Consider the following 26,486-nt stretch of genomic DNA (forward strand, 5'->3'; position numbering starts at 1 on the left):
ACTGCCAGTAACTCCACCTCCAGAAGATCTGATGCCCTCTTCTGGCCTTGGTGAGCACCTACATACCTGTGGCACAGACACACCCTGAGTTCCAGACATAAATAAAAATAAGTCTTAAGAGAAGAGAATTCGTAGGCATGCTAAAAACCTATTCAAGAAAAAAAATCTGTCGATATAAACATTTGATACAGTGTAGATCATTATCAAAGCATCAACATTTGTTTTAAAAGAGTATTGTAATTGTGTTTGGTAACATAATGGAAACAAAAGAAACATATTAAAAAGAGGTATAGCCCCTCAGGAGAGCACTAGAAACCATAAAAGGAATTCTAGACTTAGTACTGCAGCGGGTTAGGAATTTGGGAGAGCAATTTAGCAACACAGTATAGATTCAGTAGATGTAGCAAGTATCTTAAATCAGCAACTAAGGCAGGTGAGTAGAAACTTCCACACTGAAATACTAAAAGAAACTTGGTAACCAAGGAAAAAAAACAAAACAAACCTCAGTGACTAAGTACAGATTGGCAAAGAGGCTCCCAGATGCAGCTGGGGTAGCAGAACAAAGGAGGTTAAGCAGATGCAGAGATACAGAAGCAGAAAAATACACTTCTAGTAAACAATAGCCCAGTGTAGTTTAAATTTCCTAGCTATATACAGATGAAGGAAACCTCATCAAATCCCAAACAAGATAAATGAAAAAGAAATCTTACCGGGACAAATGTTGATATCACTGAATACCAACTGTAATGAGAAAATCTTCAAAATAGCCAACAGTGTAAGGTGATTTCTCTTCAAACCCAAAGCAGAAGAGAAGGAAAAATACCTATGAAGGAAGAATTCTATATCTAGCTATAATTATCCCTCATATGGTAAAGGAAAGAAAACTAATCTCATATAAGCACTGGCTGGGAAATTTGATCAACACCTATTCTGGATATAAAGTTAAAGATATTTCTTTAGAATGAAGGAAAATGACATTTGAACTTAGTCTTACCTGAGAAAAATAAAAGTGTTGAAAACAATAATATCAAGGGAAAAAAATCCCATTTTACTTCAGGAGACAATTGTTTTCCAAGACAATGATATTAGCAAAGCACTTTAGAATTTGTAACATACACATAATAATAACAGAGCAAATCAAAGAATTCTGTTGTAATATCTTTGTGTGATGTTACCAGGAGTTCCAAACAGAGACAGATAAATTGGGGATGCTCTCATAATCCAGAGCAACACGCTTAAAGCTAAAACAAAGGGGCTGGGAAGATGGCTCATCAGAGAAAAGTGCTTACCATACAAGCCTGATGACCCAAGTGGGATCCCTAGAATCCATGTATAAAGGTGTGACGGGGGGGGGGGGCTCTGTAACTCTAGCACTCCTAGAGGGAGATGGCAGTGGGGGTGAAGACATGGCCCAGCCTAGTCTGGAGTATGCGGATCTTCAGATACAAGGACGGCTGTGCCTCAAAGAGCAGGGGCAAACTCCTTCTGAACGCTGCCCTCTGACCTCTGCACACCTGTGCGGAGCAGGTGTGTCCGCACTACCACCCCCACACTCACCGCCCTCACGAGCTAATCATAGTCAATCACAATTTTGAAGATAAAACAAACTTAAGTAGAATGAGTCGACAGGACAAATAAGACGCAAAACCGAAGATAATTCAAAGTAAGATCAAAAAGGGAGGAGGACAAAAAAGAACAACCAGATAGAAAAAGAGCAGGCAAAGAGCAACATGACAAGCTCAGACCTCCCGACGTTAATAAGTAGATCATAGCCGGGAAGTGGTGGTGCACACCTTTAATCCTAGCACTCGGGATGCAGAGGCAGGAGGATCTCTGTGAGTTCGAGGCCAACATGGTCTACAAGAGCTAGTGCCAGGATAGGTAGGACACAGAGAAATTCTGTCTGGAAAAACCAAAAATAAAATAATTACATCATATCTAAATGCACTATTACTGCAAGTGAAAGACAATTATTGTCACATATGGACATATGCCATATATGAGCAAGTCTAAATTCATACTGCTTAGAAGAGGTGAAGTTTTATAGATACACACTGGTGAAAAGCAACAGATAAAAATATATCAAGCAATATTAACCATGGAAATGCTGGAGTGTCCGCATAGATATCAAATTATACTTCAAGACGAGAGAGCAATAAGCTGGGACACTTCCTATCATTTTAAGGATCATTTTGGGAACTGGAGAGATGGCTCAGCAACTAAGAGCTTTTGTTCTTGCTGAGGACTGAGCTCAGTTCCCAGCACCTACATCAAGGGGCTCACAGTTCCCGTACCTCTAGCTCCAAGGGGTCCACTGACCTCTTCTGGCCTCCATGATACCTGCATTCATGTGCACATACCCTCACACAGATATGCATGCATACATTAATAAAAGATGAATATAAATCTTTAAAAGGGTCTTCATTAAGATAAAAGATTGTTAAATGTTAAATGTGAATGCACTCTCACAGAGTTTCAAACTTCTTGCAGAGAAATGCTGGAAATAAGAGACAAACCAAGAATTGTAATTGGAGATTATAACACTCAGCAATTGAGCAAAAATATAGATAAGAAATCAAGAAAGAGGATTGATCAAACTATCAAAAGCCTTCTACCTGGAACACTGCTGTCCCTTCTTGGATTCCCGTTAGAGAATCCATGGCCTGGCTTCTTGAATAACCTCCAACAGAGGCATATTAAAAGGATCCAACAGACAAGTCACTATTTTTTTTAATAGGAGGAAAATTCAGAACCCTGTCAAGTGTTATATTTGATATCCAACCTGGATTTTTTTTTCTCCTTTATAGTCTGAACCCAGGACTCTGTGGAAGCCCTTCTCTTGCCTGTGGGGTTCTGTGGGATGGACTTTCACATTGACGAGGTTTTAAACACCACACAGTTCAAATGCTGCTTTTTTACAGAAGAGAGAGCACACTGACGCTTTGTGCCAGTTCAATGGACACGTGCACATCTAAAGGCGAGGAAACAGTGCCTCAGAGAGGAAGAGGAGCTTGGCAGAGATCGCGTGGCTGGGAAGGGGTAGTGCTTGTGTCCTTGCCTGCAAGGTTTCATTCTGGTGCCTGCTCTGCCCTTCGAAGACATTTGGTAAATTCTGAGTAGAGTAACAATAGAAAGAATTCAAGACACTGTTCACTTCCAAAGACATGGCTGCTTTGACACAGGTCACGAATGGAACCAACAATAAGAATCAGGCCTTCTGGTACCTTCTACTCTGCCATAGTCTCCGAAAGAAGACAGTAAAATAAGGAATTAATTTTCAATCTAATCCTTAGCTTTCAGCCTAATCTCTTGATCAAATCAGCTCACTCTAAAGCATGAGATTGTTTCCCAACTGTCTATTTTAATCACTTTGTAACTCAAATCTAGCCAATGACTTGAAATAAGCAAGGGAGCTATCCTTGACAGACATTAATAACACTCACTGTGGTTTTCCAGCATAAATCAAATGCAATTTATGGTCAAACAGCCTGAACTGTATTTAGATACAACGCTTTTATTGTTCTCTGATTGCTGTCTGTACCTTAATGTCAAATCTCTTTTTCTATTCCCCAGATTCCAAGAAAAAAAATCTCAGTTTTCTAGGCATTTGTAGTACAAAATGTTCAGCTCAGGGTAGCCCAATGTTGTAACTAAGCTGTCTCCTATTCCAGTTGCCATAGATGTGAGCTGTTCTACTGAGCTCCACCCTGCTCCAACTGTTCCATTGTGCACCACCAGCTCCACCTGCTCTACCTGCTCCACCTGCTCCACCCTGCTCCACCTGCTCCACCTGCTCCACCCTGCTCCACCTGCTCCACCTGCTCCACCCTGCTCCAACAGCTCCACCTGCTCTACTTGCTCCACCTGCTCTACCTGCTCCACCTGCTCCACCCTGCTCCACCTGCTCCACCTGCTCCACCTGCTCCACCCTGCTCCACCTGCTCCACCCTGCTCCACCCTGCTCCAACAGCTCCACAGTACCCCACCTGCTCCACCTGCTCCACTTGCCACACCTGCTCCACCTGCTCCATCCTGTTCCACCCTGCTCCACCAGCTCCACAGTACCCCACCTGCTCCATCTGTTCCACCCTACTCCACCCTGCTCCACCTGCTCCACCCTGCTCCACCTGCTCCACCCTGCTCCACCCTGCTCCAACAGCTCCACAGTACCCCACCTGCTCCATCTGTTCCACTCTACTCCACCCTGCTCCACGTGCTCCACTTGCTCCACCCTGCTCCACCTGCTTCACCTGCTCCACCCTGCTCTACCTCCACCTGCTCCACCTGCTCTACCTCCACCTGCTCTACCTCCTTCTGCTGTACCCTTGCTCTACCTCCACCTGCTCCACCTGCTCTACCTCCTTCTGCTGTACCCTTGCTCTACCTCCACCTGCTCTACCTGCTCCACCTGCTCCACCCTGATCCACCTGCTCCACCTGCTCCAACAGCTCCACAGTACCCCACCTGCTCCATCTGTTCCACCCTACTCCACCCTGCTCCACCTGCTTCACCTGCTCCACCCTGCTCTACCTCCACCTGCTCCACCTGCTCTACCTCCACCTGCTCTACCTCCTCCTGCTGTACCCTTGCTCTACCTCCACCTGCTCCACCTGCTCTACCCTGCTCAACCTGCTCTACCCTGCCTTCTCTACTGTGATGGACTGAAATCCTTAAAACTGTGAACGAAAATCAATGCTTCCCCCCAGAAGTCCCTTCTATAAGGCAATTGGTCACAGAAAAACAAAAGCAGCCAATACAGTGCCCATTTCTTTGAAGATCTCAAGTCAATAGGCATGCGGATTAAAAGAAATTCATGAGTTATAATAAGACCAAGTAGCTAGCATGAGTGATTCCTTCCTACAATAAAAAGAGAAGTCTAGGAGGAGTCACATCATTTGAAGAGTGACAAGGACCAAGAGATGCTACAAGCTTGTTCACATGGTGGTGGGCACATGAGACCAGGAAGCAGAGTCAAGAAGCCAGAACTGGGGTGTGTTTAAATGTTTCCCTACTTTTGCCAGTCAGACCTCACCTCCATAGCCCTCCACAACCTTCAAAACATCACTGTAAACTGGGGCTCACACCACAAAACGTAAGCCTGGGGGTGGGGAACATTTTTGATTAGAAAAAAAAAATAGCAACAAGGCTCCAAGTCTGCCACGGTCTTCAGAAAATCAACACTTAACTGAACCCGATTTTCTTGCCCAGCCTCTCACTGCTGCTTTTTCATGGCTCAAGTGGGTAATCATCTAACTAAATCAAAATTTTGACCCTGGGGTCATAAGTACTTTCAAACTTGAGGAAAGTTGATAAACTCTCTCCAGAAACTTCTCACCATGTTTGATTTGTTGCCACTGGGAAGTCTGTGGGTACTCAGCCAGGCCTGGATAAGACTCACCCTCCTTAAAGCAGTGGGTGATTTGCATGCTGTATCCCTTCACACAGCTTTTTAGTGAAGATGAGATGCCCTCTACCTTCTACCCACTGAACAGGGAATGAAGACAATAGAAATCGATTGTCTTGAGCCAAAAAACCTCATATTGGCACAGGAGAGCCCAGGTGGTCCCTAGAACAGATGGATAGGGTTGGGGCTGAAAAGGCAATGCATAAATCCACACAAAGCCTGGGGTCACAGAAAGCAGACTGCTCAAGAGGAGTGACCACAAGATCAAAAACGCTAATAAAAGCTTATGATGGAGAGGATGTGGGGTAAAAGGAACACTCCTGCACTGCTGGTAGGAGTGCAAGCTGGTACAACCCCTTTGGTGATTTCTCAGAAAATTAGAAACAACCTTCAAGACCCAGCAATACCTCTTTTGGGTATATATCCAAAGGATGCTCAGTCGAACCACAAGGACACGTGTCAGCCATGTTCATAGCATCATTGTTTGTCATAGCCAGAACCTGGAAACAACATAAATGCCCCTCGACCAAAGAATGGATAAGGAAAATGTGGTACATTTATACAATGGAGTACTACACAACAGAAAAAATAATGACATCTTGAGATTTGCAGGCAAATTGATGGATCTAGAAAACTTCATATTGAGTGGGGTAACTCAGACCAAGAAAGACAAATATCATATGTACTCACTCATAGAGCAAAAAAAAAAAAAATCCCAGAGAACCTAGGCAACAATGAGGACCCTAAAAGAGGCATACATAGATCTAATCTACATGGGAAGTAGAAAAAGACGAGATCTTCTGAGTAAATTGGGAGCATGGGGACCTTGGGAGAGGGTAGAAGGGAAGGAGAGAGGAAGAGAGGGGAGCAGAGAAAAATGTAGAGCTCAATAAATATCAATAAAAATGAATTAAAAAGAAGAGTAACCACAAAAATGACTTCCAATAAAACAGATGAAATATGTGAAACCAGCTACATTTCCTTGGGGCCTAGACAAAACTGGAATATACGATGTAAGCCAGAGGAGGGAAAGGACACTATACCCACAGTCCCAGTCTCCTCAGTAAGATCTTCCCAATCAACAAGGCTCAGACCGAAAACTTGACCGTACAGAGGAGACATGGCTTAGAGTGGTATCCTCAACCTTCCCAATGCGGAATCCTTCTAACACCGTTCCTCATGTTGGAATAACCACCAATCATAAAATTATTTCATTGCTACTTCATAATCATAATTTTGTTATTCTTATGAACCATAATGTAAATATCTGATATGCAGGATATCTGATATATGTATGATCCTGTCTCTGGTCTCTCTCTCTCCCTCTCTCTCTCTCTCTCTCTCTCCCTCTCTCTCTCTCATCTCTCTCTCTCTCTCTCTCTCTCTCTCTCTCTCTCTCTCTCGTGTGTGTGTGTGTGTGTGTGTGTGTGTGTGTGTGTGTGTGTGTGTGTGTGGTGGGGCAGGATTTCATGATGTCGCTGGCCCTGGCTCTTCTGGAACTCACTATGTAGACCAGTCTGGACTGGACTTCCCAGAGATCCACCTGTCTCTGTTTCCCAAGCTCTGAGATCAAAGTCGAGTGCAGCACACCCAGTCCACACCTGTCTCTTCTCCTCAGTCAGCACTAACTCCTCCCCTTACTGAGGTAACCGAGACAGGGCTCTTAGAAGGAAACAAGGTGGGCCCAACGACAGGAAAGAATGCAGAGGTGGAGAAGTGTGGGGAAGAAAGAACGGGGGTCAAGCAGAGGAGCAGCAGCCCCATGTTACCAGGGCTGCTTCAAGATCTTCCACACTAAGGCTTTCTTTGCAGGAGAGCATGCCTTTCCTCGGTCACAGCTGAATCATCAGGTGGGTAATGGGCCAAGGAGATGCAGTCTACAGACCATCTTGACGATGAAACAGGCATCCTTCCTTCTCAGTATGCCCGAAGCAGGCACCCTCAGATCTGCACCCCCCACTTGACCCACCAAGGCCAACAGAAGCAGCTCCCCAGTGGCGAGGAAAAACACAGCAGCTTTTAACCAGAATTTTTAAAGTCCGTTTGTCCTGACCTTGATCAAAGTTTGACTGCCGGGACGTGGCGACCAGGGTCTGATAGAAAGCATTTGCTCTGTGGAGAGAATTTCTCAGAGTAGCCACCCTGAGGACACTGATTATAAAGTACCCCTGTGGCAGAACCGGCAATTCCCTCATCCAGATGTCAAATGCTGGTTAATTAAGATTAAGACTTATTTTCTTTTGCAAGTCCAGTCAATCATTTTCCTGTATGGTTCTTTTCCCTCTGTTCATTTCTACAGAACTCCCTTGTCTCTGGAGGAGCTGCAAGTGTAAAAAGAGCCAGAATTTCACAACACAGTTTCTCTAGGAAGAGCTGAAAATAGCTTATTTATTATTAAAGAAAGAGAAGGGGAGATTTTTTTTAGGAAGGGATTGAGTTGTCTAGATTCAACCTATCATTTTTAAACGCAAAACATGTACAAAAACTTTAAAACTACAAAAGGCAGGCTGGGAGACAGCTCAGTGGAGAGAGTACTTGCAGGCAAGCATTAGGACCTGAGTTTGAGCCCCCAGCCCCCACATAAAGGAAGGCACAGAACTGTGAACCCATACTATTAATTCTCCTTCAGAGAGATGGAAGAAGAGATGAGAGCCCGGGAGTTCCCGGGCCAGCTAGCCTGGAATACGGAGAACAACAGGACAGAGAGAGCAGCCCTGTCTCAAACAGGTGGAGATGGAGAATGGCACCAGGGTTGTCCTGTGACTGTGGCCCACACGCCTCATACAGATTCAGATTCAGACAGACATGAACACAGGCAAGAGAGAGAACATGAGACAAACGGACTCTGCTAGCTGAGTTCCATCCACACGTGTCAGCAGATCGGGTGGCTCCTTCCACTGACTCAGTCGGCCGAGTTCTCCGCCACTTTCTCGGCTTGACAATAACACAGAGACCCAGTAAACAGGGCCTGGACGATCTGCAAATTAAAATGACTTTTCAGCACCTATCAACTTCAAGCTGAAGAGACTGTTTGAAAAGCTGGGGCAAAGAAGGCAGCAACCATTTTATCTGTTCCCATAAAAGTCTCCTGCACAGGTGTGTGTGTGTAAAGAACCCAAACACTGCTACTGTAAGCTCAGAGAACACAGGTATAAACACTGTTATTGTAAGCTCAGAGAACCCAGGTATAAACACTGTTATTGTAAGCTCAGAGAACCCAGGTATAAATACTGTTATTGTAAGCTCAGAGAACACAGGTATAAACACTGTTATTGTAAGCTCAGAACCCAAGTATAAACACTGTACTGTAAGCTCAGAGAACCCAGGTATAAATACTGTTATTGTAAGCTCAGAGAACCCAGGTATAAACACTGTTATTGTAAGCTCAGAGAACCCAGGTATAAATGCTGTTATTCTAAGCTCAGAGAACCCAGGTATAAATACTGCTACTGTAGGCTCAGAGAACCCAGGTAGAAACACTGCTATTGTAAGCTCAGAGCACAACCTCCACGATCCATCCGCAAGTTGAATTTGTTGAATGTGGATAATGATAAAATTCTAAACAGAACTCGTGAGAGGAACCCAAATGATCTGAAAGGGGGGCTTTTAATGGGATTTATTAGCAAGGCTGTCCCTGGGAATTACAGTGGCATACAGAGAAGAGGTTTGCAAAGGCAAATTATACTATGTTGGGCATTATTCTACCTCAATTTAAAGGTAAAAGGCAAAAAACCAAAGGTCATCAGCCCATGAGTATATTAATTTATATCTAATGTAGGGGCTTTTCCACACATGAAAAAGTCCAAAAGGGGGGGAATTATAGCTCCCACAAGAAAGTTCTGGCAATAATCTTACATAATTTACAACACGAAAGGACATTTCTGTGTTCAGGAACTGTGGCTGATGAGCAGGGCAAAAATAGATGTGAGCAGAAGTCACGTTAAAATCCTCACCCCCTCGCTCCTCCCCCACAGGAGTCTGGATCACCCTGCACAGGTCCTATTTACAGGCTCTGGTGGAAGACAACCAGCTGACCTTCGGATGCAGGAGGTCAAACTAAAAAGACAAAGGCCATTCTTCAGGACCTGAAGTCACCCGGCAAGGCTGGGGCCAGCTGTGTTCTAGCTAGCCCAGCACAGGCTCCAGACAGTCCTGAACGATTTCATTATCGTACGCCTTCCGAGGGGAGGAAGAGCGGCTGTCCTATTTCATGATAATTGGATGAAGAAATGTAGGTGGGAACACAATTCATTTCAGGGTTTGATGAATTATTTACTAATTAAGGAGACACAGAGAAAGGGGAGGGCTGCATGACTTTGGTATAAATGCTCCTTTTATTTTATTATTTATACACATGAAATTGTTGCTTTTATTAACCAAGAGGTTAATCACTTGAATGGGATACCTGGCATCCTTTCCAATCCCATACACAGGCAAATTGGCTCATTTTATGTTAGTAAAATAACCCTGCAATTTTTCCAATGCCTATCTGTGTGGTATAGTGTTAGAACATTTTATAATGTGAAAAATAGAGAAGTTAGCCAGGCTGCTGGGGTTGCAAAACCACTCTGTTCAGGTGGGGAGGCAAAAAGGAAAAGTCCACAAGATTCTGGTTAAAAAGAAAAAGGAAAAAAAGGAAGGAAGGAAGGAAGGAAGGAAGGAAGGAAGGAAGGAAGGAAGGAAGGAAGGAAGGAAGGAAGGAAGACAAAAAATTAATGCCTTGAAAAATCACTTCTTTTGGTATTCAGGTGACACCATGAAGACCTGTATACTGTGGTATCAGAGCAGAAACTGTAGACACGGAGAGTGTGGCTGGAGGGCTGGATTGTACCTCAGTTGGTATAGTGCTAGCCTACCGTGCTTATGAAGTCTGGGGTTTGGTTTCTAATACCTCAGAAGAGGAGGAGGGTTGGGGTGGAGGAGGGGTGGAGTAGGAGGAGAGGTTGGGGTGGAAGAGGGTTGGGGTGAAGGAGGGTTGGGGTGGAGGAAGGGTTGGAGTGGAGGAGGGATGGGGTGGAGAAGGGGATGGGATGGAGGAGGGATGGGGTGGAGGAGGGAATCCAGTAGAGGAGGGATGGGGTGGAGGAGGGGATGGGGTGGAGGAGGGTTGGGGTGGAGGAAGGGTTGGGGTGGAGGAGGAGTGGTGTGGAGGAGGGAATCCGGTGGAGGAGGATTGGGGTGGAGGAGGGTTGGGGTGGAGGAGGGGTGGGGTGGAGGAGGGAATGGGATGGAGGAGGGTTGGGGTGGAGGAGGGGTGGAGCGGAGAAGGAGTGGGGTGGAGGAGGGTTGGAGTGGAAGAGGGATGGGGTGGAGGAGGGTTAGGGTGGAGAGGAGAGAGTCTTCAGTACATGAGGGGACCCAGCATACTTCTGGCTGGTGATAGGATATGTAACTGTCAACCCACTTTGTCACTATCTGTGTAACTAATTCAAGTTATGTGTTCCATAAAGCTAATTTCATTTGTCTAGTTAATTAATTAGCTAATTAATTAATATAATATGATGCTTTTGTTTTTATCTTACAGTCACCAAGATAATGACAAGACTAACAAAATTCTTGTTCTCTTGACCCTTTCATAAGGAATAACAATATACACACAAAATACATATTAACTCTTATCAATAGTCTCAAGGAAATAGCAGGATGATGGGAAGAAGAAGGGCCAGCACTTTCTAAAGCTTGGGATAAAACCTATAACTGGGGTCTGTCTTCTGACAAATTCTCAAGTGTATAATACCGGGTAGTCGGCTGTAAGTTCGGCTGTAAGTTCCATGCTGTAGAGCAAATGTCCATAGCCTTTTTATCTTTTCAGACTTTATGTCTGTTAAGATCTGTGAGTTCTCACTGTCCTCAGCTCTGAATCCCTCCTGCATTGCAGTCCCTGGTGCTATAAACTTGACCATTTGGGATACCACACATAATGAGATAATGCAGTAATTTTCCTTCTGGGTCTTGTTTATTCCAAGTGGTACTATTCTCATTGTTTCCCCATTAAGAATCCTGTCAAGTATCACACAATGTCTTGTTGTTTGGTCTGAATAGTATTCTAGTATGTGTTTATCTAGTTCTACTTTGATATGAACTGTTGAAAAAGAGTGATAATTATGCTGAAACCAAGAAATTAGTCGAAACAGAATATTCAGAAAAGCTAACAGAAGAAAGGTCTACCAAGAACAGCAAGAATAAGGCCTCCGGATGCCTGAAAGGCACAAGGGAGTTCATAGCCATGTGTATCTGTGGTGGTCGGGTGGTCAGGGAGGTAAAGTATTAGACTAGAGATATTGGAAGACCCCAGGCGCCATCAGAATTTAAAAGCACAGTATAAGATTTTTTAAGTATTCTTTTTTTCTTTTTTCTGATGACATCTGTCTTATTTATTTATTATTTATTAAATATTATTTATTAAAGATTTCTGCCTCCTTCCTGCCACCGCCTCCCATTTCCCTCCCCATCCCCCAACCAACTCCCCCTCCCTCATCAGCCCAAAGAGCAATCAGGGTTCCCTGCCCTGTGGGAAGTCCAAGGACCACCCACCTCCATCCAGGTCTAGTAAGGTGAGCATCCAAACTGCCTAGGCTCCCACAAAGCCAGTATGTGCAGTAGGATCAAAAACCCACTGCCATTGTTCTTGAGTTCTCAGTAGTCCTCATTGTCTGCTATGCTCAGCGAGTTTTAGTGAGAAGACATAATAGGGAGTTGCCATGATTCCACATATTTTACAGGTTCTCTGGTTTCCACACAGAATCAACCGAAAGCACTGGAGAGATGGCAGAGGTAGGCAACTGTGCCCCAATCCCATTTCCCATGAGAGAAAGGCAGCTTTTGATGGCTCTGATTTTAATAACAGTGCATGCTGGTGGTAACAGATGGCACAGAGCTGAAGACGTGACTGAAAACCATTCACAACTTCACTCTTGACATGACTTTGAAGTTCCTTTTGAGACATCCAAGTGAGTAAGTCAAACAACACAGACAGAACAGTGAGTCAGAGGAGAAGCATGGTTTAAGGATGGGAATTTAAAGTCCTCCAATTAGCAAACTGTGGTAATGTATCCATACATTTTTCACAGGGTTTTATTTGAAGCTCTGCTGTGGTAACAAAATCTTGATAGTGTTACTGACTAAATGTAATCAACATTGTTTTCCTGCTCATGCTGCATGCCCAGCTCATGTCTCCAGCTCAGATCAAACCCAAGACTCTCAGCTCTCCTGGTTAATACATCTTCAGACCAAGTCCAGAGCTGTACTTTCAGCTCCTCTGAGTCTCTAGCCTGCCAACTGCAGCACTTCCGGGCCTCCCTAATCACATGAGTAATAGATATCATATTGTCTCTGTTACTTTCTAAGACCAAAACTAATAACAATACATGGGGTGATTGCCATCATATCACTCAGTTCACATGTTTGTCCCGGGCTGAATACAGATGTGCGAGTGACAGTGGATCATTGTAGGGTTTACCAGGTAGTAAACCAGCTGTAGCCACTGTACCAGATGTGGTGGCATTGTTTGAGCAAATTAACATATGCCTTGTGCTTGATTAGTAGTTCTGAACCTTTTCTCCACACCTGTCCACAAGGCTCACCCAAATCAGGTTGCTTTCAGTCGATAAAGCACAAGCACACCCTGTCCTGCCACAGGGACAACTTTCCAGCCTGATGTCCTTCACCAGGCTCTTCACACCATGAGCTGTCACCCTGGTCCTCTGTACGAAGGACACCATGCCCATTAGACCTAGAGAAAACAAAGTGTCAGCTACTCTAGAGTTACTGGTAAGACATTTGTACATCAGAATAGCAAGTAAACATGATAGATAAAGATGCTAGATAAAATCTTAGGGGTCTGATAGTGTAGAACCTGTAGAGATGTTCTCTTAAAATTAAAGATAAGTTGTCGTATCCACCCCTCCCATAACCACAATACATATATTAGAACTTGGGACTGTGGAGGTAGCACAGGCACTATGTGTGTGTAACTCTTCTCCCCTGGGTGAAGCGACCAGTTTCTAATAGGGTCTATAGCAGGAGAAGACTCTTCAGTATGTCCAGACTGCCTGAGAATTACCCTGCCCCTTAAGCCATATGATCTAGCAGAAACAATTCCTGAAGTGTCGGTGGCAAGTAGGAGATGTATGTAGAGCCTTTGGCAGGCCTTGGTGTGTGGAATAGTGTTGTGCCTTGAGATGTGGATGCAAAGCTCTGGAAGGAACTCCTCCTCTGTAGTAATAAGGGCGCGGGGCTGCATCCCCAGCACCCCGGCTACCTGGCTAGCTTATGCCCGAAATAACAACACACAAACTGTATTCATTTAATCACTGCTTGGCCCATTTCTATCTAGCCTCTTCTAGGCTAATTTTCACATATTAATTTAGCCCATTTCTAATCATCGGTGTAGTGCCCCTAGGTGTGCTTACCAGGAAGATTCTAGCCTATGTCCATCCTGGGTCGGAGCTTCATTGCATGTGTCTGCCTGGGAGCTGGGAGCATGGCGTCTCTCTGAGGTGTCTGCTCCCTAGAGGAGAGCTATGGAGTCTGAGCTCACTTCCTCTTCCTCCCAGCATTCTGTTCTGTTTACTCCTCCCACCTATCTTCTAACCAATGAGGGCCAAGCAGTTTCTTTTTATTTAACCAATGACCTTCCTCCATCACTCCTCTCAGCAGTGGGCGCAACCTCAGCATTGAGCACTGTGCTTAGAAGGGAAAAACACCATATATGTAATTTTATACTCAGCAATTGTAGCCAATAGTTTGGCTAGATAATTGAAAAAATTATTAGAAAAAGTGACAAGGGGAAGAGGTATATGGATTATCTCTCTGACAAAGATATTAGATGATGATATTTGTATCTGTTCTTCAAAAGCAAAGAAGGGTTTAGATGATTAATAGATACGATTATACATTATATGAATTCTAGTCATCCTGCCTCTCCAACCACCTCTGTAATCACCTAATGGGTTTATAAACAAAGCGGCCAACCAGGCATGAATGGAAGTCATATGTGGACTCAGTCATATGTGGGCTCAGTCACATGAACTACTCACCTAGATGAACTTATTACAGGCGCTTCTGAGTGTCACATATGCCAACAATGGGGACAAACACTGATCATCCTGAGTATATTCCCAGGTATGATCCTTGCAGTAACTAGAAGGCAGGTGATTCAACGGATTTCTTCAATCATTTGTTCTTAGCGGAAGATTCTGAATGTAGATTTCTCTCCTCTGCACACAATGTTTCAGGTGTAGCTATCACCTGTGGTCTGATCTTCCATCCCAATGTTCAGAAACAGCAGGAGTCTGGTCCAAGAACTCACTCCCCAGTAAATGAAGTACAGCAAAGGTCCTATGTTTTACCAGTTTACTGGCTTACCATGTTCCTTCATCAGCTTTATAGGATTCCTGCTATCTATGAAACATAGAGTCTACTTTAATGGGTTTTTTGGAGGCTCTCTTATGATACCAGCTATGTGGCAATACTGTGAAAGACTAGAGTAAGATTATTCAGAGGGATGTACATGATAGGAATCAGTTTCTAATCCACGGAGCTGTTTCTCCCACAGCCAAGACTCATGGGTCCAGCAGTCAAGGCGTGGGAATGGGACGGAACCACTCGGGACTACTCCTAGTGACCCTCTAGCAAATTTTGCTTCCTGTTCTCATTACTTTATATTCTGTTTGCTTACAGGTTTTGCTTCCAAAGACAGCTACATTTAATCAGCAGATTAAGCAGATTTCACTGAGCTGCTAGTTAAGACAGCCACCTGGCTGTTCAGAATTCTCCATGCCTCAGAATCAAGAGACAAAAAAGAGAGTTGTTCCGCAGCTGCATTAGCTGATCCTAACTGTAAAGGGTAGGTAGATAGGGTCTGGCTGGAGCACAAGAAATCTTAGGTATCCCTTCAAGAATTTCTTTAGCTTAGAGGCAAGGTTGATGGAAAGCCTCAACATAGCCCATCCAGGAGCATTAACAAGCAAAGAGCTGCAGGAACGAAGTTCTGGGTCACCTGACCAGTCCTGGTTCCACAGCCAGCTCCTATGCATGCTGAAAGGTCTTCCTACCAGTCCTGGTGCCACACTCAGCTCCTAGGCCTGCTGAAGGTAAAGAGCACTCAGAATGAAGAGAGTCTAACAATCATTTACAGAAACAAGGGTTGGAATTCTCATGAAGGCTTCTTTCTTTTAAGGTTGTGTATATATTTGTGTGCACACTCAGCACATATTTTTGTTTTCTTTTCTCTTTTTTCTATAACTTAAGATTTTGACTTTATACAGCATAAAAGTCTTGCTAATTATATGCTAGTATTTAGATTATAACGCATCATGGAGAAATCTCTGACCTCATCTGGTGAAGAGGTATAATGGTCAGAGGGAAAAACATCCCCCATAGGTTAATGTTTGTCCCCCAGTCAGTAGCTCTGTTTGGGGAAGTTTAAGAGGCGTGGCCCTTTTGGAAGAAGTACTTCAATAGAGGTGGCTCCAAGAGTTTAAAGACTTGGTTGCTTCCAGTTGCCCTCTCTGTTTGGGCTTACCGTTTAAGATGTGATCTCTCAGCTGCTCCATCCATGCTGCCTGCTGCCTGTTGCCTTGATGCCCCTACCATTATGGGTTTCAACCCTCCAGAACCATAAACGAAATTAAACAAATCAAAATCTCCTTTCTATAAGTTGCCTTGATCAAGATATCACAGCAATGGAAAAATAATCCAAGGGGCTACTGGGTTTTTGTTCCAGTGCAGAAAGGTTGTATCACGCCAAACTTTGTTATTGTCTTCATTTGAAGATTAAGTATTGTTTATGGAGATGATGCGGATGCTAAGTTGACAAGTACTATGGGCTTGTGGTGGCCAATCGTGTGTCCGCTTGAACCAGAGGCCATCAAGGCAATTGGGTACACTCTACCAGTTGTGGTCAGGCTTGTTAGCCTTTTCCTCCAATACTGCTAGATGAAAAAAGAATGAGATGATATACCTAACAGAGTAGATTCCTCTCCTCGGCGTAGATGGGCCTCAGTTTGTAGACAGACTTTTATGTGCCACCTGCTGCTCCCTCATAGCCACACAGAGACTTAATATTAATTACAAATGCTTGGCTGATAGCTTAGGCTTTTCTTCAGCTACCTATCAAAGCTAAAATTAACCAACTTCTATTAATCTGTGCTGTCCTGCATGTCCTACTTCCTTTCTGTTTGGCTGGAGACTCCTCTGACCCTGCTCTTCATCTTCCCAGCATTCTCTCTGTCCCCAAAATCCTGCTGAGTCATCAACTACTCAGCTTTTTATTAACAGTGAGAGCAACACATATTTACAGTATGCAAAGATTATTCCACAGCATTTCCCCTTTCTTGTATAATTAAAAACTAACCTTTTTTTAACTTTAGCATAACAAAACTATATACAACAAAAACAGTTATCAAGTAAGAATTACAGTTACAATATCCAGTCAGTTTGTATTTGGCAAAATTAGAGAAAATTCTTTATCATTTATCTATCTTTGTAAGTCTAAAGTTTTGTCACTAACTTACCTTTTATCATAATGAAGAAAAACTTAACTATGACTATCTAGTCTTCAAATCCATCAAAGACCTCAGAAGGGTAAAAAGTTACTAAATGACAGGGACATCTGGCTGCCTGGACAGTCACCCAAAGTTCTTCTGTAACATTGAAGCATCCATTTTTGGCCTACAGGCCTAATATATTAACAGCCTTTTCTGAGAAGCAGAAAATTTTGAAGGACTGTTCTATCTCATCTTCGCAAAGTTTGCCTTTTTTTTTTTATTTTTGGCATCCTTCTGGTCCAGTTTGGACAGTATTCTGTCAGTAATTGAGGCAAAAGCAGTTTTTTGGTTTTTTATGGGTTTTTTTGTTTTGTGTTTTTTTTTTTTTTGCTTAAATGGCTATCTTTTGCCACAAAAAAACAAAAAAACGAACTCCATACTAGGTTCTTCAGTGCCCGTCATCTTCTCTGTAGTAAACTGGTGCTGCCAGAAGCAGAAGTGTCTCACTGTCACGAAAAGCCTTAGGTTATTAGAACATTTTAAATGCCATATTCAGTAGGTCTCTGAAGTGTTTGAAGATTACCTATCTATCTACATATATCTGTTTAACCTTGGAAACATACCTAGTATGACTACAAGTTTGATTATTATAGATGACTACTAACCTGTATATTTTAATTATATATTTTTTGATGAGCTATATAGGCACAGTACCCCCAAACAAAAGTAGAAACATACATAAAGTTTTAAAATAACTTCAAATTTGTATCAGTAAATCAAAATCCATACCAACAAAAGATATTTGTGAGATCAATAACTGTTTGGGGGATGAAAGTAGATTCAATAATCTGTCCTTGTGTCCCATCATTTCCATACCATGTCCCCACTCTTTCCCTGATAAAGAGAACTTTGAATTTAACCTCTTTCTTTAGATTTTTTTCCTGACTATGACTAATACAATTTCGAACTAATCCCCCTTGAATGATGACAAACATCCATAACCCATCTTTTGGGAATGTAGGCATTGTTTTTTCTTGACTGCTTCTGGTTGTCTGGGGCACTGACATCTTTGAGAGACCCTGCAAAAGTTTAAGATAATAGTTAAGACTTGGCTGAGTAGTTTGTGAGGCTGGACCGTCTCAACCAACAACCTTGAAGCTGTTCTAGATGCAGAACTCTGAGGAAACTGCAACAGAAGCATTTTGAAATGCTGTATCACCTGGGCCATTTGTTTTCATTGGTGTCTGGTCCCCTTGCTCTGAAAAATACATAAACTTTTAAAGGTAACATACATTCTATATTAATACAAATATTGATTGTACATTGTACACAGATTAGTCAAAGATTTTTTTGTTTTATGTCTGAGCAGTAAAAACATCCATAACCTGTCTTATAGTTCTTTTAGGTTTATTTCTTTATGTTTGTAGTCATAATTTTTAGGGGGTCTTCCTCAGTCAAACTGGATCACCTTTAACCTGTAATGAATCCACAGCCTCTCACTTCCTGTGAAAATAAAAGCATAACATCTCTCTCAAAGCAACACACCTTTTAACTTCCATTTTGAAGTCAAGATACTTCTAAAATATATATGATAGTGGAGAGATCCCACACTAGCTCAGAACTGAGAGACAGATATTTATTTATTTAGGGGGAAAACTTACAAATCAGGATTCTCTGCTCAAACGGTGGACGGAGATGGGATCCAAACAATATGAATGAGCAAACAGGAACCAGGGGGCAGAGAGAAGAGGGGTGTCCAGGTATATAGTGTAAGAGGCCATGCCCCAGTAGACAGGTAATTACTAGCTGTAAACCTTCCTGCAGCATATATAGACTGGTTTAATCTAACAGTTTCCATAATCCAAAGTTTCTTAGCACATTCATTAGCACTCAAAATTTTAAAGACAACACAATAGCATACAGGATCCAGACTCTGTGTATTTTCCATCTTTACATGGCTTTTTTCTTCTATATTACTTTACTCCCCTTTAAAAAAATTTAGTTATTATTTTAGAGCCAAATTTTTTTGATTTTCTCCCCCAAGTCTTTGTATATTTTTAAACACACTGTAACCTGATTAGATTTTTCCCCTTCTGGATCTGTCTTTACTGACTTCGTGAAGAAAACCCCCAACTCACCATGCAGCATCATTGTAGAGCTCACACTGATGGCTCAAATCCACAGGTAGCAGTTGAGAAATGCCTCTGTATACCACAACCTGTATAAAAGCCTGTAGGAACCCATCATGTGGCTTAGCTCACGACATGCTGGCAGCTGCCAGGAGATTCATGTCTGTACTGTGGTTGGCATCAGAAACAGGAGACTAGGAAGCCATGTTTGGTTCCATTTCTGTGTCTTTATGACCTTTTTAAAATTTTCCATTGGGCTTATAATGCATGTTCCTAGAGAAGCTAAGTAAGAAGGTGAACCCAAAGACAAACACATAGGCATCCTCATGAATATTAACCTTCATCAGGCGATGAAAGGAGACAGAGACAGAGGAGCACGGGACAGAAATCTCAAGGTCCAAATCAGGAGCAGAAGGAGACGGAGCACGAGCAAGGAACTCAGGACCGCGAGGGGTGCACCCACACACTGAGACAATGGGGATGTTCTATCGGGAACTCACAAAGGCCAGCTGGCCTGGGTCTGAAAAAGCATGGGATAAATCCGGACTAGCTGAACATAGAGGACAATGAGAAATACTGAGAACTCAAGAACAATCGCAGTGGGTTCTTGATCCTACTGCACGTACTGGCTTTGGGAGAGCCTAGGCAGTTTGGATGCTCACCTTAGGAGACCTGGATAGAGGTGGGCGGTCCTTGGGCTTCCCACAGGTCAGGGAACCCTGATTGCTCTTCGAGCAGATGAGGGAGGGTGACTTGATCGGGGGAGGGGGAGGGAAATGGGAGGCGGTTGCGGGGAGGAGGCAGAAATCCTTAATAAATAAATAAATTAAAAAAAAATAAATAAATAAAACCCAAATTAAGACTGTGGTTCAGAGAAAGTAAAGGAAGTGGCTTTGAATTAAAAAAAAATAATAATAAAGTTTTCCCAGGTCCCGTGTGGATGTAGGTGCTGAACATTTGGGTGTCATCTGTAGGCAGAGGTTTTCTGCATCCTGGCAGTTGCTCCCAGATTACCACACAGAGATTTACTATTAATTATAAATGCTCAGCTGATAGCTTAGGCTTATCTCTAGCCAACTCTTACAGCTTAAATTAACCAATTTCTATTCATCTATGTGCTTCCCTGAAGTGTTAGGGAAGCTGCTTGTTCAGCTGTCCAGACTGTGAAATAATCATACAAAGCTATGTTATTTAAATCACTGCTTGGCCAATCACTTAAGCATATTTCTAGCTAGCTCTTGTATCTTTGGTTAACCCATTTCTATTAATCTATGTATCACCATGTGACTGTGGCTTACTGGCAAGCTTCTGGCATTTCTATCCCCAGCAGCAACTATGTGGCTTCTCGTAATTCTGCCTTCTTTTTCCCAACATTCAGTTTAGTTTTCCCAGCATAACTCTACTCTGCCCTATCACAGACCAAGACAGTTTCTTTATTCATTAACCAATAAAATCAACACATATCAGAAGGACTTCCCACACCACTGGAGCTCATGACTTTTACCTCTCCTGTATGTCCTGCTTCCTTGACATCTCTCTGGAGACTCCTCTGAATCTGTCATTCTTCTTCCCAGCATTCTCTTTGCCCTGAAAATCCTGCCTAGCCATTGGCCAATCAGATTTTTATTAACAATAAAAGCAATACATATTTACAGTGTACAAAGATTGTTCCACAACATCAGTTAACCTGTTAAAAACTAAAAAAAAAAATCTGGAAGACAAAGCAAAGGAAGTTCTCTCTCTCTCTCTCTCTCTCTCTCTCTCTCTCTCTCTCTCTCTCTCTCTTTCTCTCTCTTTCCTATGATTTATAGTGAGGTTGTTTGCCTAACACTCAGGCTGTAACTTAAGCCTTTAGTGCTTTGGGTCTACAGATACCAACCAAAAGTCCTGTGGCTTGTCACTCTCCAGAGTAAATTAACCTATTTCTTATCATTTATATTACAATACAATTATAAGGAATAGAGGCAGACACAGAGGCATGAACACACACATACACACACAGTCTATTGGTTCTTTTTCTCTGGAGAGCTAGACTCACACAGTAGCAAAGGGAAAATTGGACACTGAAGAGTTTCACATTGACACTAATTCCCAGCAAAGTAGGGACATGCATTGTTTTTGCTTTCAATTCATTGACCAGACCTCATCACCTGCCTCCATCAACAACCCCATCATGTATCTGGGATGGGGAGAGACAGGGATGTTTGTCCAACAGCACTAATTAGCACCCTACCAAGGAGACGATGCCCTGGAGGACATAAGGGGTCATGAGCTATGAGTCTTAGCTCTGCCAGCATCTGGGCCCCATTGTATGTTTCTTGAAGTATTCTATCGATGTGTTATAAAACATTAAGTCAGAAAAATATGGAAAGGAAAGTAACAAAATTTTGAGAAAGGATGTTTTTAAGGGAAGTTCAAGGCCCTGGCCTAGAAGGCAGTGTGGGCACTGTGACACAAAGCAGATCATTAAGTATTTAGTAGCCACTGGTTATCAGAGCCTTCGCTTGACAGCCTCATTTAGGAGGCAGCTGCTCTTGCTGTATTGATTGAAGTGGTGTGTGTGAACAAAAGCTGAAACCTTCAGATTTAATGAAGGCAAGGAGTCATCCACGAGCAAAGAGCAACTGTTGAACTGATTACGGGAGACAGACCAAGAGTCTGATTAATTCCACGGAGCACCAAGTGCACGGAGAAAGCAGCCAGTTTACATGAGTCAACTCAGTCAAGATCAGAGACACCTGGTGAATTCCAGTTGCCCTGGATAGATTGACTCACGTGGGCAGTCAGTTAGAATACAGAGAATCCCTGGCCCAGATTCTCACAAACTCCTTCCTCTTTCTGGGATTCAGCTAGCCCTTCTCACTCCATGGACTCATCTGGATACTCTCCATACTTTGTCCTTTTTGAAAAGCCTTTTAAGTCTCACAGGAATGTATGGCTTCGAAGAACTCTGTACCTCTCAGTCTCTTCTGTTCCAACCAGTGACACAGCAAAGGCCACACTTTGCTCTCTCAACTGTTTAACATGGCAGACCATGCTCCCTTTCCAATTACCTGTATTTAATTAGTTTTTGTATTGATCTTTGGTAAATAACCTCAGTTTTAACTTGAGTGTGCAAGTAGAATAGACGGGAGAATGGGAGCCCGAGAGAAGGAAGGGTCTAGGAGGGCGGAAGAGTGAGGCGGGTGCAAGGCTGGAGTGCACAGAGGACAAAGGAAGGGTGGCCACTCAGCAATGGACCCATACTCCAGGGATATTTGTGTAAACCGAAGGACAAAGGCCACCCTGAGGGGGCACAGAGAACGAAGGAAGGGTGGCCACTCAGCAATGGACCCATACTCCAGGGATATTTGTGTAAACCGAAGGACAAAGGCCACCCTGAGGGGGCACAGAGAATAGCAGGGATTTCTGATGTTCTGTGTTGTGGGAACAGATTTCAACAGCCACTGTAAAAGCATCAACTATCGAGAGTGCTAGGGATAAACATTGGGTCCCCCACAACCACTAAGATACCCCACCCCACCCCCTGTTTTCATGAGACAAGCTTTCCCTGTGTATCCTTGCACTAGGATGATAAGAATATACTCACTGGAACTTCTAGGCACAGGGGAAACATGAAAAAAAAATCCTTTTTTTATCTGGAGAGAGAATCAGTAAGAGCAGAATTGTAAAAGAGAGAAAGTCAAAACAATGTTGAATAACAGGAAGAAGCATGGGAAGGAGGCAGGGCTACTGTCTGGAACTACACAGCCATCCTTCCAACCTGTTTCATAATTACCAACTCTGAAGTCATCGCTGACAGATGACCTCACCCCACGCACATCCTCTGTTTTCTCCGGAGATAAAGCTCCTTTCTTTGAGCACTAAGAGGCTGGACCGATGACAGTGAGTCACATCCTCCTCAGGGCTCTCCTTTGTGACAGGCACCTCCTTCCAGAACTGAAAGACCAGAAACCAATCTGGCTGTTGTGATTAGCCAGCTCCATGCGCTCAGCTGTCTCAGGAGAGCATCTCCTTCACATTCGTGCCCTGAGCACTGGAATTCCCTCCTTCACATCCGTGTCCTGAGCACTGGGATTCCATGTGCCAATCTGACTGAGCCCTGGCGAGAGAAGACATTTGGTTTAACGTTAGCCTGGTTATGTGTGAGACAGTTTCTAAGTGTTCCTCCCCTCTTCCTTCTCCTCCTTCATTGTTTTTCTATTTTCATGTGTGTCTGTGATGTGCATATGTGTACACATATTTGTATGTATGGGCACATGTGTGTGGGGGGGTGTTTATATGCACCTAGAAACCTGGGTGTCAGGAATCATCCTCCATTACTCTTGCATCTAATTACTTATCGAGGCAGGGTTTCTCAGTCAAACCCAGAGCACATCGATGTGGCTAGCCTTACTAGCCAGCTTGCTTGTTCTGGGGATCCCTCATCCTTTGTCTCCATCTTTGAAACTGGGATCACAGGTAGCCTTCCACACCCCTCAATGTTTACTTGGATTCTGGACATCAGAGCTTCAATCTCTAAGCTTGCGCGGTAAGTGCCGCAAACATTAGACATTTTCCCAGCTAGTTTTTATGTGACTTTAGATATAATATTTGAATTAATAAACCAAGGAACAAGAACCATATACTGTATAATGCAAGGCAAAGAAAGTCCAAGGAATGTTGTCTAAGGATGCTCAGAGTGACAGGGCCATGAACTGGGCTCTGCACCACCAAAGACAGCAAGATAAATTTATCAACTTACCCAGTCTGAGCTCTTTCTTGATCTAAAGCACATAACAAGGAAGGGAGAGAGTCCAGAAGAGGCAGTGAAGAGGGACTCTTGCGTTAGTGGAACACTTGACTTTAAGAAAAAAAAACCCTACAAGGTTGACCAATTAAACAAGGAACACCAAGTGCAGTGAAGACATAATAAGGTCTGGGGGCAGGGAATAGAAGACATGGAGGGTAAGGTAAACTGTCAAGGGGGGCATTCTCATTTATAGGAATCAAGGGAAAAGCACTAGCTTTATTCTAGTATGTACTAGCACCTTCCTTATTCAAGTAGTCCCCATGTCTCATTTTGTCCCCACATGATAGTGTGAAAGAGACCCTATTAATATCCCGATTTCTCAGTGACAAAACTTAGAGCTGGCCAAGGACACAGGGCTAACAAACAATTGAACTGCCAGGCCATGGGCTTAGCCACCACACAGACACTGTGTCTTTGCTCTGGCTAGTTCCTAAGATGTTAGGATTTGGTCTGGTGATCTCTCCCTTTCACAGTTACCCTGAATCTCACCTCTGTCCTACTGGATAACCACAGTAATGACTTCCTTTTGAAAGTCCAGCAATGGCCTGTCTCTTAACACCCTACCTGCTCCTCATCCAACATTCTTTGATCCAATAAAAAAGTCCACCTTCCTCCCAGTTACTCATCTGTTTTCAACCAGTCTCATAGATCAGTATTAGGTATTTTTCTGGCTGCTGTGACAACGTGTCCAACAGAAAGAAATGTCAGGAAAGACAGTCAGCTCCGGATGACAATTTAGATTTATTCCAGAAAGGCAGGAAAGGTGTGGCCACATGGCAGGAAGTCAACAGGAAAGAACCAGAGAGAAAATAGGAAGTGAGGAACAGGAAGTGGGGCTGGATTGTAAAACCTCAAGGCCCAATAACAGTGGCACCTTCTTCCAGCAAGACTCTACCTCCTAAAGGTTCCACAAGTTTTCCAAATAGCACCACCAGCTGGGGTCCAAGTGTTCACCTCTGCCTGTGGGGGACATTTCTCATTCAAGCAACAATCTCCCAATACTCAATTAGCAGCTAAACATATTATATGCCTTCTCTTCAGTTATTCCATAAGGTTCTTAAGCCTTTTCCTAGTTGACTTCCCTATCCTTGTCTCTCCCCTCTTAATCCACCATCTGCTTGCCTTTCATAACCAATGAAACTTCTTTTTAAAAACTATACAGCACTAATGGGACTCCTTGGTAATAAATGAGTTGAGCCTAGGGATTCTGGAACCAGATAGTCAGAGAGCCTCAGTTCAAATTCTGGTTTCTATTATTTTTAACCATCCATAAGTTTTAGGCAGCAATTGAATTGCTTTAGTTTCATATCCTAAATTTATTAAATTAGGGTACTGATAACACGTGTCTCATTAAGTCTTTGAAGGATTCAAACGAGACATTTCAATGCAAGGCGAAAAAAGGACCCTACATAATGTTGCTAATGTTGGGATGTCTTCCCTGGCCACACGCCTCTGTAAACTCCCCATGGCTCACTCAGGACCTCCAGCCACGTTGTTCAAATCCCAACAGACCATTGCTTTAACCTCCTATTCCAGACTTCTCCTTTTGTGTCCAAGCTCTCTTCTCCATTTCCGTTATGCTGATCCCACTGGGTCCATCCGCTCTGCCCACTTCGTCTACACCTCTGCTGAAGGCATTCTTGCATCCAGAACACTCTTCACTCACATGGCCAGTCAAATAATGCCCCTTGTATTTCCAGCCTACCCTCCTCCAAGTGCCGTTTCCAGACTGGATGGCTGTCTCTCAGGACCCTCTTCCACCTGTGCCTGCATCTTACTTACTGACTCTCTATTTCCCCAGTAAAGGTTTATCAATGTGCCGTTCTCCTGGGCATCTCTGACTTTGTCCACACTCATGTCTACAATGTTGAGAGGAACTCTGAGTCTCCACTCGTGTCAACCGTCTCTGCCCCTCATTGTTGTCCATGCCTTACACAAAGGGACAGCCAGAGTTAGCACAGGAGGGTAAAATGACCTTGACCAAGACTAATCAAGCTATTCAACAGGCGTCCTTCTTCACAACCCATATGGTATATAATTAGTATATAACTAGCATGGACAAATGGTTTTCAAATCTACTTGTATGGTGAAATCACCTAAGGAACTGTGTTTGTTTCTAAGACTGTCATAGGTAAGTATTGCAGTGTGGCTATCTCAAAACAACAGAAACGCACAGATCACAGGCCAGACATCTGAAATCAAGGTGTCAGCAGGCCCATAGCCCCCGATGCAGATGAGGAGGCTTAGGCCTTGCCCCTTATAGCTCTTGGGGTTTTTAGCTTTAGCTACCACCCCTACCTGTGTGTTTTTGCCCTCACTTCATTTAAGAAAACTAGTGAACATATTACTTAATTACTTACATCCTTCCATCATCCTATTTCCAAAAAGGGTCAATACTGAGAGAGTGTGGGTTAGAGACTGAACATATTCTTTGTGGAGGACATTACTCAGTCCAACTGAGGAAACACTGTCCCTCTCAAGGAAAATAACTTCGTTGGCCTGGATTTTGTTTTTTAAAATTCCTACACTGCTGGGCAGTGGTGGCGCATGTCTTTAATCCCAGTACTTAGGAGGTAGAGGCAGGCAGATCTCCATGAGTTCAAGACCAGCCGGGTCTACAGAGCTAGTTCCAGGACAGCTAGGGCTGTTACACAGAGAAACCCTGCCTCAAA

Source organism: Microtus pennsylvanicus, chromosome 4 (assembly GCF_037038515.1).
Source record: "Microtus pennsylvanicus isolate mMicPen1 chromosome 4, mMicPen1.hap1, whole genome shotgun sequence".
Lineage (NCBI taxonomy): Eukaryota > Metazoa > Chordata > Mammalia > Rodentia > Cricetidae > Microtus > Microtus pennsylvanicus.